Source organism: Mytilus galloprovincialis, chromosome 11, assembly GCF_965363235.1.
Source record: "Mytilus galloprovincialis chromosome 11, xbMytGall1.hap1.1, whole genome shotgun sequence".
Classification (NCBI taxonomy): Eukaryota; Metazoa; Mollusca; class Bivalvia; order Mytilida; family Mytilidae; genus Mytilus; species Mytilus galloprovincialis.
This window is the reverse complement of record NC_134848.1, coordinates 67137272-67149980: the sequence shown is the minus strand read 5'-3', so window position 1 is coordinate 67149980 and position 12709 is coordinate 67137272. Positions and strand designations below refer to the sequence as shown.

General features: G+C 34.0%; 1 pseudogene; it reads right to left on the bottom strand.

The window, feature by feature from the left end:
- Positions 1–329: 329 nt before the first annotated feature.
- On the bottom strand, positions 330–5966 carry LOC143050873 (uncharacterized; annotated as a pseudogene).
- Between the last annotated feature and the right edge of the window lie 6743 nt (positions 5967–12709).

Here is a 12709-nt window from a genome sequence, read left to right as displayed (position 1 = left end):
CTAATATGAGCATAAATAACGATAAATTCAAACATAAAAGAATCTGGCATCATCATTAGGTCAATGTTTTATTTTGATGTTAAGAAAATTATTAGGGCTCTTTTATCTGTAGTACCACATAAAAAAGCATGACTTTTACAGAATAATTCATATTTGCCCTTATAAACAAGAGCACTTGTTTCTCTACCATAAACACTTATGATTCATCGATATAAATGTAAAAGAGACATCAGTCAAACACTAGACGAAACGCGCTCTTTAAATTCGTACTTTGTCCTTTTAAACTCTTTCTAATCGAGCGTGACACAGCACTACTAATATTTTAAATTTTAAGTACCCGAAGGTCCTGGAGGACCAGTATCTCCTTTAGGACCAGTGGATCCAGGTGGCCCTGTTTGTCCAGATTCCCCACGAGGTCCTGTGTTTCCTTGATCCCCTGTGTCACCAGAATATCCCTTTGCTCCCATTGGTCCAGTGATTCCTGTTTCTCCTGAGGACCCAGATGGTCCTGTCGGACCAGATGGCCCAAGTGGCCCAGCTAGTCCAATGATTCCAGAGGGTCCAGGAGGTCCTGTTTCTCCTTGTTTTCCCTTTGAACCATTAGCACCAGGTGGTCCATCTGCTCCGTCCATTCCGGGGGCACCACTTTGTCCAATAGGTCCAATTTGTCCAGGTGGTCCAGCAGATCCTATTTGACCTGTTTTACCACTTTTTCCAGGATCTCCCATTTGGCCTTTTGGTCCTGAAGCCCCAGTAAAACCTCGAGGTCCAACACGTCCTGTTTTTCCCGGGTCTCCTTTATATCCCTTTGACCCTACAAAATGTCAAACATAAATGGAATGAATACAATAGCTACATGTATAACATTAATTTCGGTTGCTTGGTTAACTTTTTGGAAATATATATGAATAATTTAATTTTGGATGTAACGCGTCTTCTGATTGGCCGACGTTATTTTGTTATCAGACCATAGACATTATTTAGTAATGTGACCGTGACGTCATCAAAATTTTTTCAAGGTTTTCTACGGTTTAAAATGGAATTGAGAATTAAATTATAAGAAATGACTGTAATATTTTTTTCTGTCTATTCGAAATAACATAAAAAATGTGGTGCACACTGTTAAATAACCCGCTACGCGCGTTATTCAGTGTGCACCAAATCTTTTATGTTATTTCTTCATAGACAGAAAAAATATTACAGTCATTCCTTAAATAATTTTATCCAGCATTCAATATTAGGAAGATAATAACTTAAGTTATGTGTAATACATCATTTAAGGAATGAGTTATTTGACATTTCATTCTTTTTTGCCACATAAATAACTTAAAGGACAAGGTACAATAAGGGCCATTTTTGGCCCCCTGTCCAAATGAATTGAATTTTATAATTTTAATAGACTAAATATAGAAGCTTAAAAAAATGACAATTTTTTTTTGTAATTATCATTTGTTGGTTGCCTAGCAACAGATTTAAAATCTGCTATTTATGCGCTATTTTTAACCATATTCATTAAAAATGTGTTTTTTTTTATATGAATAAAAATATATCATTGTACAATACATATATGGAAATCTCTAACTATAATGTCTCATTTATCTGAATTATTAAATACGAGTATTTATCATATCTTAGCCACAAGAATGACCCTTAGCAACAGCACTGTATACTAAGCAACCACAGCCTTTAATATCTCTTCAAGGTTTATGCAAACCCTCATGTGTTGACCAAAGCTAGGTATCTATTGTTAGGTGATTACATGACAGTTGTAAATAACTTACATTTTGTTAGCTTTTTAATGCTTGGAAACTACCTAGCAACCGTATCCATTACGTAGCAACGACCTTTCTCTATATGATTTACGCTGATATTGTACTTTTCTTATGTTAATTTGTCATCTATACGGTTTTGATATTTTGTAGATTTATCACTATCCAACTTGAAGCTTGGTGTTTACTAAACGAAAAAAAAAACGCCACCCCCCCCCCCCCCAAAAAAAAAAACAACAAATAATAAAGTCTTACGAAAAAGTTTTAAAAAAAAAAAAAAAAAAAAAAAAAAGTTATTATGACCTTCAAGGCCTTCTCAACAAGTATTATGTTAAGTCCTTGTACAATAGCAGTTAAGTTAAAAAAAAAACAGAATGCATTACTGGAACTATTGATTTATTCAATGATCAAACAATTATATAAATAATGAAATAACAGGCAGTTTTCTTTGACAAAATTACACAATGTTCTGTGAATGTTTGTGGAACCAATGAAAATCATCCTTTGTAAAAAGTTCCACTGCATATAGATGAAATTGAAATCGGGAATGTGCATGTCAAAGAGACAACATTCTGAGTATAGAGTATAAACCGCCAAACAGGTATAACTTACTAGGTTAAGTATGTATTACGCAGAAACTTGTAAAAAGCATCTTAAGATATAGTGTAATATGGACAACAAAATGTACGCCATTGGTCTGAATCAAAACTGTCGGATGTTTGTATTAAAAGTGAAGGTAATTAGATAAACCTATCATAGTGCATAATCATATATCAACACATTTCTTTTGGTATATATGTACATAATACCACATAAACAGGTTAATCTCCAAAGTGACCAAAGTCTTGTTTATTAAAGACACATAGCATCACACGTGATTATCACACGTCAATCAGCTCCAATGAGGAAAAACTTTAACAAGATTTGCTGACAAGGTGTACCAAACTATCTTCTATTTCAGTATAATTGTAGTTCATTATTTAGATTTAAATATTGTTTAATGTAGAGTATGTTCAGTAAGAGCAAAAAGACTGATACCTAAGCTATGACTAAAACTCATGTGGATCTAACCTCATTGGCAATCATAACACATCTTCTTTTTTATATATCTGACATGTGACTTAAAATGTGTACAAACATATTCTTATTCTTAATTAGTGAGCAGATAATTAACAGTAGATCAGCGAGAAAAAAAAGTATTCAACATTAAAATCTAAAAGTATTCCGCAAGACAAGAACAATTTTAATCGGATGCTGATCTCCGAAAAAAAAATCGTTTGTTAATACAACAATGAAAAAACCCACCCCCTGTTGAATAAATTCACTATATCTATGCATTTACATCTTAACCTCTGTCAATAAATATGAGTGTCAGAGATTCACTCCTCAATGAAACCGTCACTATCAGAATCGGAATCTGTTTCAAGTGGCACATCTTTTGCATTCAAAATTGAATCTGCATATTTACACGTGCTTGGTGTCTCTAGTTCCCACCTGCTATAACCAAGGTACCACATTGTAGATGCAATATGCGCACAACAACCAACCACCCGGGCGCCAACTTTACAGGTGCAATACCAACCAGTGACTTCATCTCCACTAAATTCAATCCATAGACTGTACACTCTTGAGGACGAATGTCTGGATGTTAGTTTTACTCGTAATAGATTAGGACGGTCACGGCAAGTCTGGAGCATGTAATTGTCATCAGATAGATGGCTTTCTGTATATCTTGGGGCTTGCTTCAGTTGATATACTCCCATTGTAATATCTCTGATTTGTTGGAGAGTAAGTTTCGGAAAATCTAAAACGTTTTCCGTGCCATTTACTTCAGAATAAATAGCCTGTTTGCGAATTAGATTAGGCCAACTAAAATTAATTAGTAGATTTTCATCCAAATTTTTGAAAATAATGGGGCGGGTGGGAGGATTTTATTTTTTAAATTTTATTTCATATGAAACCCTTTTGTGTCGAGTTCTTTATATATGCAAGTGTAATATTAAGCTTATATTATGTATACACAAGTATGAGGAATCTTACAAAATATTTCAAATCCTTAAATAAATATATCTAATTGCAGCTTTAAAAACTTAACAACAAAACGTGTGAGACTACTCTCTTCAGTTAGACTACCTACACAAAATGTATTTGGATTTCTAAACAATGGTTTGTATTACCATAAAATGAAGCAAATGCATTGGTATGCAACACAATTATTATGAGTACAGAATAAAATGAAAACTCAGAGAGTGTTGAAAATAATAGGGTTGGTACTTTATATGCAAGATGAAAATATAATCATCATGTAAAACATGAACTTAATAATAAAAAAAAAGTTGTTCTTCAATGAGTCTTTCTGGGTGTATTGGGACATTTGCTGTTTGTCAACATAAAAAGACAGCCATGGGTAAAATCAAAGGGCTTGCATAAATAAAATGCGTATGTTAGTCGACTTTTTAAATTCAATAAACGGTCATAAATCTGACAAGTTCGTGCTTGTGTTTCAATATAATTCAGTCATGTTTTCTGTATCAATGGTTTCCACGAATCTTGTGCTTTGGGTATCATTTAGAGTTTAAATTTCCTGAGACAAAGTCATTGCCTAAATAAAAAAGTCCGCAGTTTTCTAATCACAGAAATTTGTGACATACCGCGATTTGCAGTCTTGGAAACAACGTTTTTCTCGTAACACCAATATTTCATGTAATTCTCGTTATCAATCTTTACTCTCGGAAGATGATGTTGTCATCATAGAGCAGCGGAAAGGTCGACTTAATCATTTTGGTTAGATTTACTTGAGGTACAAAACCGAAATTTAAAACAGGAAGCATTGAATGAAACGAAATTTTAACGGTTACCGGTAACGGGAATGAATAAAATCCGGAAATCGTAAATTTTATAAAATAAAAAAATTCGGGGCGGGGCGATTTCAGAGGGGCGGGCGGGGATGAAAATCTATCAATTAATTTTAATTGGCCTTATTGTCCTCGACATACTTCTGTACCTGGTTACCAAGCTGTGCTTTATCCAGCATAGTTTGGCCGATCTCTTCATTGCAAAAATCATTAATCAGTGGAGCCCGGAAGCAATTAATAAATGCAGAAACAATTCTGACAAAATCTCCAATATAGGGAACGAAGTGGTTTGAAACGACCTTGTCGAGAAAACGCCACTGTTTAATGCGTCCATTGGCGCTTTCAACTACCCATCGAACTTTTGTTATAAGTCGTGAAGAATTTGCCTCCTCAGTAGTGTGTTGTTTTTGTCCCTTTTTGATGAAACAAGGCATCTCTACCTTCAAGTTCATACTCTCAAGGAAAGCTTGAGCATCTCTGAACCTCTGTCGACTACTAATACGTCATCGTCCTTTATCCATTTCTTTATATCTTCAGCATTGGTTTTAAATAAATGCTTGGTAATTGAGGCATCGTTGTTGTGGCCATTGGCATAATATGGCCCCAAGACACTCAAAATGTAGCCATCATATCCAACTATAATCATGGGCTTGACTAAAGGTCGATTTTTGTGCATACTGTAGGTTTTCTTCTGGAACTTGTGGTATGAACTTTTCTGTATGTATATGTATGTCCCATCTAGGATCAGAACAGCTGTGTCTTCATTGTTTCCTGTAAACAATGTTTTGGCAGTTGGAGTTGTACGGCTCTGGGCAAAAACGGAATGACTCATATGGTTAAATCCTAAAAATGATGGAACAAAATTTTTAATTAGAGATTCTCGAGCTGAGTGTACGGCTCGCCGTATATTGTAGGACTTAAGGCTGAAAAGAGTTCCCAAGATTGTGTTCGATAATCCAGTGCGTAATTTTACTAGGAGAATAGCAAGACATGTTCTTATTGAGCGTACCTCAGAGTTTCTTAAGTCTGTAACATGTGTGGCGACAACGTCAAACTGTTGTTTGGTGAGTCCAGTGAGATTAACAAAATCGTCATCTGACATAGCTATCTGGACATCAAAATTAAGTTTTCCAACATCTTTTAGCATTGACCTGGTTCTATCCAACAAGTTGTTTACATCCATACGGTTGAAGAATGTCGACGGAGAAGTATGCTTTAATGCTTTCAGAGCCTCTTGCTTGAAGTATTTACCAACAAGGTGATCAGAACAACACCTACTGTTCGTGGAAATAAAGATGCCCTTGTCTATAAATGTTTGTGTCTTGGCTTCATTGGGAACAACAATAAGTCTATGCCTATTTGAATTCTGCTTCTTACAGACAATACACATACGGTGTGATTTTGTGGTAGAACATATTGGAAGTTGTATTGTTTTTGGACTAAGGACGCCTCCAGAGCTTGGTTGTTTTTTTTTCATTGCTTTTATTTTTTTCTGCAACAGTCACATTGTTAACTAATTTGTTAGCCTGAATTTCTCGTTGAATTCTTGTTCTACATTTTAAGCAAATTGCGTCATGTTCGTACACATGTCTTTTTAAAATTGACTCTACATAGTTCCGTAATCCAGAATTAAATATTGCTCGTCGGTTTGTCTCTTTTAAATGCGTTTTCATACATATAATGCAACTGAAATTTCGTGGGGTAGGCATCCTCACAGCATTACCTAAAAATGAAAATGAAGGAGAAATTACTTTAATTATTTAATCCAAAATCGTTTACTCTAATTTAACCTTTATTTTTAGTTGTATTATTTATCTTCCTGTGAACCATAATGCAAAAAACAGGAGCAGATTAAGCCAGTTTCAAAAAAGAAAGTGGAAGTTGTTCATACCTCTTTTGACCAGGCTCGGAACAATATTTTCCGTAATATACCCATATTAAACAGAAATCAAATGTATCTATACACAAGTATAATGACGAGAACGTTATGCTATTATACAGTCGCGGTAGTTTGAATATTCAACAGATGGACAAGGCGAATGCAATATAGTTCCTCTTTTAGACCGGGTGTGATATGCTGTATAAGACTAATTGTATAGTGTCTAGTATGCCATACGAGATGCAAATTCATGCAGCATATATTTAAACATGCAGTAACAGTCTTAGAATATTGTGATGTTTGAATGGTGGCTCTCATCAGTGACGTTAACCCAACATTAAGTTTCCCATATATCATTATTTTTGTTCATCTTTTCAATAGCAGATCACCTTCAATGCCGAATCGTTTCAATCCAGCTGACACTTGTGCTTATTGTATGGTCTTGTGCCGAGAAGACCATTGCAATCAGTTTTGTTAAATATGTATAAAATAATTTAAAAAATAGTGTTGTATATATTTACCATTCCTTATGTTTCTTCATTTCTATCAATGTAAATACTGTAACCCCTTATGGATGTACCTGAAATAGATATCGAAATATATGTCTAATATATAATGAGCGGCTGCAAAATTATTTATCTTTATTAAACAGCCTAAAAAGGCTACATTCTCTTATCTTGTAAAATATATAGTAAGGAGGCATCGGCTACAGACATGTATTTCACATTCTGAATTATAATACAATTGATAAAAAAGTGACCGAAGACTACAACAGTCATGCTGCTGATATCGAATTTATACTGAGCCAAATTGAAATATGAGAGAAAGTTTTTTCAAACAAAAGTGATTAAGTATTAAGTCTTATAGTAATTTTTGGGGTCCTTTATAGCTTGCTGTTCGCTGTGAGCCAAGGATCCGTGTCGCAGTCCGTACCTTGATGTATAATGGTTTACTTTTATAAATTGTTACTTGGATGGAGAGTTGTCTCATTCGCACTCATACATCATATTCCTATATCTATATATTATACATGTTTAACAAAATAACTATACCAATTTCGAAAACTGTAACAGGCATACGAACGTCCATGAATTTCATTATGTGGTGTCCATGGTTTACATAATCAGGATGTCAATTCTATATCTGTAATAAGACAGAAAAATATATATTATATGAAACCTTGAGCATCAGGTCGTCCGAGCATTTGTGTAACGTTTAATTATGTTATGATATATGTATATATATTTATTTTTTCATTTTTACTTTAAAAACCAAGGGCCGGAAAATCTATCTTTAAAAACATGTTAATGTTATCTGTTGATAGAAGTTAAACCTTAAAATATTTCGTGTATGTCTGAAACAACTATGTTATATCTACAATTTATATATGAACTCCCTTTATAGCCGATCTCGTTGAGTGTGTAGGCAAAGGTAATATCTTTGGTAAGCTTGCTTGTTAGCTGAACCATTCAGTCATTATTAGGTTAGGTGTACTATCCTCTTTGCAAATGCATTGATCGTCCAAAAAAGGGGATTCAAACCCCCAGATCCCCCCCCGCCCCTGGATCCGCCACTGCCCAAGTTACCTTTGGCTACACACTCAATGAAATCGGCTGTAATATTATTTCTTCAAATGACTTCTATTCAACTTCTCTCAGGGACGAAATCAAAAGTTCAATGTAGGATAAAAATTCACATAGTTTTTCCACTAATTCCCCCCCCCCCCCCCCCACTCCCTTAACTTAATTTGGGGAAAATGATTGACCAATAGGGATACATGTTAAATCGAAGTCAAAGAAAAAAAATAGCAGCCATTTTATCATTCCACCCAAGTTATTTGATATAAGTTTGCTATACAAATGTACTTCATTGATCTTTTGATGTCGTCCCATATTGAAAAAATGATTCCAAGGGCAAAAAAAATTGATTGAGGCTCATACTTGGAATAAAAATCTGTTGCATACCGTTTGAAGTGACTAAAACTTTATGTTTAGAAATCAGACTAAATTGCTGGCTATTATATCATGAACTCGAGCATTTTTCTGCTTTTCTTTCTTTTTTGAAATAAAATAAAATGATAAAATGATACAAGTAAAAAAAATGAAAAAAAAAATACTAATGGTAGTGGTGAGATTCGAACGTAAGACGCCCGAACAAAAGGCAACGGCGTTCCCAGTCGACTACGTTGTCATCATGACAATTACAGTGTAAAATGACATACTTATCACTATTGTTTTTTTTTTAATTTGTTATGTTCTCCGTTTATTCTATTTGTAGTCGAATTCATACGGAAATTGGAAATTATTTTCCTTGCAAAAATTGTTAAATTTTCATGTTAACTCATAAGAAAAATGATACTGTAAGGCTGAAAGCAAAAAAAGGTTGTTTTCGGCGGTAGTCAATTTCGCAAAGTCGTCTGCAACCGGACCGATATTTTGTTCCCAATTTTCACATATTCTGAGTATATTTTTTACTTGAAACGAAAAATTATTTTCATTCAAACTCTTTGTAGCTGTAATTTATATCATGACTCAACCGGTCTCAGGTACACATGAAAATGGCTGTTTTATCGTGTGTGCCAAATGCCGATGATACGTTTTCACCATTTGTTTGTTGATCCAAATTAGTTAAGGTTCATGTGGACCCTATGGCTAAAATGGCCGTATTTTCACCTCAAAATTTACTCTGAGTACAGACAAACCTGCGCATCTGTAAAACATTTAAGGCATAGCATGCCCTAGATAAATGAATTTTAAGTATGTTTTATGTTTTAGAAAAATAAAAACTTACCAGGATTTTGCCGTGCACTTTTTTTCATTCCTCCAGAAGGTGCCAAAATAAACTAAGTTGGGAAACAGGTTTGAGAACTTCCCCACAGGTAAAAATTAAAGTGAGCATTTTTAATTGACATGGACATTAGATGGACAATAGATACCTGACAATAATTGGTTATTTAAACTGTGTACCTGAGTGGACCATTTCAAGGTAAACTCAACTGTTTGTTAATTTAATCATCTTCTGCAGAGACGAAAAAAAGTGTACGGCAAAATCCAGTTAAGTTATGAATTTTCTAAATCATACAATGCATTTGAATTCTATTTATCTAGGGCATGCTATGCCTTAAAACTTTTCCAGATGTACAGGTGTGCCTGTACTCAGAGAAAATTTTGAGGTGAAAATACGGCCATTTTAACCATAGGGTCCACATGAACCTTAAACAAAATCTAGATTGATAAAAAGAAAAAAAATACAATTTGAAGAATGATTGCCAAATCTCAAAACTAAAAACCTCACCTTTGGAAATATTCTTGATGTAGTTGGTGGTGTCTGGTAATCACAGTTGAATGCGGAGTTTTTCAGCCCTTTCTCCGATTTCGCTCCCATTTTACTATTACGGCGAAGTTGTTGTTTTTTTTTGGGAGATAGTTTTATTCATATTTGAAGGCCTCCGCCAATGTGAGCCAAAAGTTTCTCTTCATTATCAGAAAATTCTGTTTGAATGCTATCCTTATCACCATTCTTTTCTGTGGCTCACGTTGGCGGAGGCCTTTAAAAACGAAGAATTTCAGTCCAAAAATCAACATTTTGGTACCTTTTGGTGTAATTAGGTAACTTTAAGCAACCCAAAATCGGACTTCTGCTTTACCAAAAATTAAAATCCGCATAAGCTTCCAAAGAACAGATATATGCAAATTATTTCCGATTATAATTTCGTTTATTTCATGAAAAAAAAAAAATTACAAAAAAGGGGGCCAAATACGGCCCTTAGTGTACCTTGTCCTTTGCATTTTCATGGATGTTTGATTATTGTTTTTGCATAAATTCCTATGGAAATTTTGTACATTCATTAGACACTGAAAATCATGGTAATAATTATTTATAAATCTACAATAAGCATTACCTTGTGCACCTTGTTTCCCAGGAGGCCCAGGTACTCCTATTTCTGAAAATGAGCAATTCAAATTAGCTTTTCTTCAATGTATTATTTTTAATTGACATGATCATGTTAAATGTTTTGAAAGTTGTAACTTTCTGGACATCCTGTATATGCCGCTTCATTCCATTCGTTTGACTTGTCAGATATTTTCATTTTGTCATTTGATTAGGAATTGGGTATTTTTTAGAATTTTACTTTTTTCATATTATCAGTGTTGATATAGAAATCAATATCTATAAAAAAAAAATTTTAATCGATTTCGTTTAGGCCTATGTGACTTTTAAATAAAGTTAAAGGTGAAAATACATAAGTGTTTTAATCTGCTTTACAATCTTTTTATTGTGTTACCTTTAGCTACAGAATAATCATGGTGTAGACAGTCTTCAATGTTTCAGCATCTAATTTATAATGGTTAACTTTATACATATAATGTCTGTTTGTTTAGTATTTTAGTGATTTCACCTTTTTCCTATATCCTAACAATGAAAATTACACCATACTATTAGTAGAATTCCCATTGTATCTAGCAAATAACAACTTCTTATTGAACGTTTTTGAAAATACTTCAAGGGGTTCATTAGATTTTCAAACGGCAAATTAGTTGATGTTTCATTATTGTATGAACTATGAAAACTACAGAGGTGTTAAAACTCACCAACTACTTTATAATGTTCATCTGTAAGAACAAATAATATAGCAAGTCTACTCTATGTTTATAAAACGAGAAACGAGAAATTCTTATGAACCACATCAACAATCAAACACTAACTGACCAACAGGTACAAACAAATGCAGCAGGTTTAAACATTTTAAACAGTCGCCAACCATCGTCCTAACCTGCATTTGTAACATAATATTACAATATAGAACAGACACATTGTAAAATATCAATTTTGATATTTATTCATACATCTCAGTCACCTTTTTGCTGATTTCTGTATGATTTTAATGTTACTAGATTTAAAAGAGGGACGAAAGATACCAGAGGGACAGTCAAACTCGTAAATCGAAAATAAACTGACAACGCCATTGCTAAAAAGGAGAAAGACAAACAGACAAACAATAAAATTGAGAATGTAAACAATAGTACACATTACACAACATAGAAAACTAAAGAATAAGCAACACGGACCCCACCAAAAACTAGGGTTGATCTCAGGTGCTCCAGAAGGGTAAGCCGATCCTGCTCCACATGTGGCACCCGTCATTAAAGTGGCAATCCTGATTAAACTTATCACCAGGTTTGTTATTATGACGGAGTAACATTTGGTCTGCTTACCCTTCCAGATGAATTTATATCAACTCAGTTTCGGTGGGGTTTCGTGTTGCATAGTCTTTAGTTTTCTATGTTGTGTTTTGAACACATGCGTGTGTCTTTGTTTTTCTCTGTAACATTGTCAGTTTACTTTTTATAATTTTGAATTTGAATTCCCTTTGATAACTTTGCCATTTTTTTTTATAAATTCTATCACATGAGCCTTGAATTGAGAGAACACTGCTGGATGCAATAATCTTTACTGGCAAATGAATTGTCTAACGGTATATATTGGAATCAATGTTGTTTGTTGTTTGATTTACCTCTGATAGGTATGTCCAATAATTTACAGTCCATCGAGATGATAGGCGATAATTTTAACTGTCTTTGGAAAATAAGAATAAACTAAAATGGAACAATCATATAAGCTTGCAACAAGTCAACTACAGAACCATCAAACAGTTGCTGCAACGGTTCTAAATGTACAAGAATAATGGTGTCCTTGCTTAATATGTTTGCATACTATACAATCAAACAGACTGCCTTTCGGGGTTAACCAAAAGTTACCATACGTATATTTTGTATCCATTGTGTGGGTTGAATTACATGAATAATAAAATAGACGGGTTGTTGTTTATCTGTTAAAAGATTCCTACGCGTTCAAAATAATTGCATTTTCTTAATAACACGAATAATAAAAGATGTATTTACCTTTGTCCTGTTCTTGTCCACAATCGACAAATACATAGTCTGTGTTGTCGTTATTGTATCTGTTTACACGATCTACAACCTGTGTTTGAATATTGTAGTTCCTTGTAAGTATAAAATAGTGATATTTCCAACATTCGATCAGAGGCTTATCATCATTTTGCCGCTTTAGAAGATAGCGGATTGTAAGTCGTTTTCCCGTTCGGACCAAACATTAAAATTACATCACGTCAATGGTTGTTTTATTTTCGTTTATCCTCTCATCATTGAAGCAGGATATGGTGAATAGGGGTCAACAAGTGACGG